The sequence below is a fragment of the Lagenorhynchus albirostris genome, chromosome 3, assembly GCF_949774975.1.
Source record: "Lagenorhynchus albirostris chromosome 3, mLagAlb1.1, whole genome shotgun sequence".
NCBI lineage: Eukaryota > Metazoa > Chordata > Mammalia > Artiodactyla > Delphinidae > Lagenorhynchus > Lagenorhynchus albirostris.
The window spans coordinates 32591723-32595558 of NC_083097.1; positions in this window are offsets into that span (position 1 = coordinate 32591723).

Genomic DNA, 3836 nt, shown 5'->3' on the forward strand with positions numbered 1-3836 from the left:
AAAAGTACTAATAAATAATGTAATTTTAAGTTGTTTTTGGTGTTAAAGGAAATATATGTTCATACTTAAGTATACTTTTCATGTGTGAGTTTTAGGATACAAATATTAAGACCACAAAAATTTCAATGAAATAACATTTGTGAAATTGTCTGTCATGGGGCCCAGAATACGGAGGCGTCTTAGTAGATGTTTGTTTTCTTCCTGCCATCCTTCTGGAGGCAGAGGAACTTCTGTTGCTCCTGAACTTGGGGTTGGAGTACGCATTTTATCAAACCTCTTACTCCATTTATACACCTCTTTCAATTCCATTCAACAGAAGTCAGTGGGCAACATGCAAATGTAGGAACACTGCCATGAAGACGTGTGATGATTTCTGCAGATTTCCCAAGCGTTCTCCCTTATATGCAACATAAATTATTACACAAATAATTCCTAGAGTATCTTACAATGGCATAGTGCAGTGTTTCCCAAACTGTGTTCCAAATCAGTGCAACCATCTATAAGATATGAATTGAAGTTCCTCAAAGGCAATGTTTCATGGTCAAAGAAATCTGGAGAAGATGGGGTTAAAGAAGACTAAACAGATTCCAGATTACAGTCCTTCTTTTAGTGTTTTATCTAATAACCTGTGTTGTGAGTCTTCTCGAGAAAAGTCATACGTGTAGGATTTTCTAAACTTACTTCACCATAGAACCCATCTTTATAGACCCTCAAGTTCAACTAAACACACTTTGGAATATCCAGTATAGTTTAAAAAGACTTGATTCGATTTTCATATAATCCTCTAACTTAACAGAAAAAAACATAATTATCCCCATTTTACAGGTAAAAGGAAACTCTCAGCATGATAACTGGCTTCTTCATGGGTTGTAAAAAGGTAGAGTGAACTAAACTAAGAGCTTTTGCTGAGAATTTTAATTTTCATTCCATTGCAACGTATTGCCATCTAATTGGTATTAGTTTCCTAAGGCTGCTGAAACACATCACCGTAAACTGGATTGCTAAACGAGAGTTATTTTTCTCTCTCATGCTTCTGGAGGCTCTGAGGGAGAATCCGTTCCATGTCTCCTTCCTAGCTTCTGGTGGTTGCCAGCAATTCTTGGAGTTCCTCGGCTTGTAGCTGCAACACTCCAATTTCTGCCTCTGTCTTCACATGAGTTTCTTCCTCCTGTGTGTGTCTCAGTGTCTCTCTCCTTATAAGGGCACTGGTCTTTGGATTTTCTAAATCATTCTGCTGCAGAAAGGCTTTCTATGTACAAGCTTGAAGCCTTCACTTTTCTAGGCTAGAATCAAATCTTTATTTTATGACCCAATCGGGGGTCCCCGTCACACCTTCAGTCAGAGTAATTGTCTCTGTTTGAGTATTTGGCGGCTTCTTTCTTTTTCTTTACTGGAATTTACCAGAATTCCATGCAGTATCCTGGCACAATGCACCTATATGACACCAAGAGGCTGTGATAATAATTTTCTAAGGATTCTCAGATTTCTTGTGGCTTTGAGGTCATGCCAGCCTTTTGGGACATTCTCCATCAAGCCATTGGAAAGAAGTGTTCTCCCCTTTCAAGACTGCTCAGTCGGCAAAGCTTAAGTCTAGGGCTGCTGGCACCTGTCTTTGTCACTTCTGGGAAGAAGACTCCTGAGCATCGAGACAACTTCAAGGAAGAAAGAGGAAGGATGGAAGGAAAGAAAGAGGAGGAGGGAGGCGGAGGGGGGGAGAACGACAAGGGGAAGGAGAGATCTAATCCAACTGAGGCCCTGGATCCAGCCATCCCTGAACTGCCCTATTACAAAGAACAGAAAATTCTTTTTCACGGGTCGACTTGCATCCTTTGCCTGACATTGTCCAGACAAATATAGTATGAAGTTCCTTACGTCCAGTTATAATCTGCTAAAGGCGAGGGAGATGGAGCTGTGAGCAAGCGCCTGCCTTGGGTCAGGCTGTGTTAGGTCCATTATATGTTAGGTCATTTAAGTCTTATAATGACTTTATCAATTAGGTATTGCTAACCCATAAATTAAAAAATAAAAGCATTAGGATATTTTCCTATAACTTGCAAGAGTAAGGTTTAAAAATAAAATGAAGATATTATGTCTGTGTGTTTATATGTATATATAGATACATCCTCTCTATATACATATATCTCTTAATGTCATTTACATTAAGAGATATATGTATATGTATGTGTATATATATATATATATATACATATATATATGTGTGTTTATATATATAAGCATGAAACAAACAAAATTGACCTGCTAGTGGTGAAGAGACTTCAGCTCCCTATTTAGAATCAGTGGGAGGGTTTCCAGGGCTGTCAACTCACTCGCCAGGAAAGCCAACTTTCTATTGAAACCTTGAATTGTACATATAAACACTGAGAAATGTATTTTAATTCCCCACAGGCAAGTATTCTGAAAAAAGAGACAACAGGGGTATTCTAAATTCCTGGAAATCAGGTGGAGGAAGGACTGTAGCCATAGGAGAATAGGAACAAAGCATCCATTTCTGTGTTGAGTACCCTGGAGGGAAACTTCATTCCATTCAATGCCCCCTGGCTGCATGAGTTCCTCTGAAATGGCCATACTGTTTAATGTCAAACTGAAGTGGAGTACCTAGAGATTATCATACTAAGTGAAGTAAGTCAGTCAAAGATAAATATCATATGATATCACTTGTATGTGGAATTAAAAAAATGATACAAATGATCTTCTTTACAAAACAGAAACAGACTCACAGACATAGAAAACAAACTTACAGTTACCAAAGGGGAAAGGTAGGGGGATGAGGAATAAATTAGGAATTTGGGTGTAACATATACACACTACTATATGTAAAATGGATAAACAACAAGGACGTACTGTATAGCACAGGGAACTATACTCAATATTTTGTAATAAGCTATATGGGAAAAGAATCTGAAAAAGAATATACATATATATATTATATATATATATAATATATATATATATAACTGAATCACTTTGCTGTACACCTGAAACTAACAAACATTGTAAATCAACTATACTTCAATAAAAAATATATGTAAAAAATATTTTAAAAAATAAATAAAATAAAAATTTAAAAAATGAAGTGGAGTGACCCTACTATGGAAAATAATACAGTAGTTATCTACTTTCAGTTTCTTACCCTTGCCACGATAGGCTAGCTGTGTCACTGCCGCCCTCACACACACATCGAATGCCTAGAGTCTTCTAGTGACTTGACACCATTCATGGGATAAAAGCTCCTTATCTCCAAACCAGGGAATGCACTCTCCCAAAGTCCCCATCTGACCAGATCTGACTCTCGTCTACCTGGCCAACCTCACGTCCTCACCTGTGGCTTACGCTCCAGCTAAACCAGTCTGCTTCCAGTTACACCAACACGTCGTGCTCTGCAGTGCTGTCCAGGCTTTGCAGGTGTGTCCCTTCTGCCTGGACTCCCTTTCCCCGTCCTATTTGCTTGACAAACATCATTTTAATCTCTTGCAGGGATCTCCTTGATGAGGCACATAAACCCGGAGTTAATACCTTGTTCCCTGTGCTATTTATATCTTTGCTTCCATAACACATACATTTTTTTTCTATCTGCAATAGTAAGGATAACACTTCTGTCTAGTACCCATATAAGTGGGGGATTTTTGCTTTGGAAAAATAGTCCATTATAGTGTATTCAGCCATAGGCTTTGGGATTAAACTGCTTGTGTTTAAATCTGAATTCTACCTTTTATTACCTGTGAGACCTTGGATATTTATCCTCTGGGCCTCAGATTCCTCATCTATCAAACGGGGATGGTAATACTAACACTCCGGGGGATTTCTGTGAAGATGAA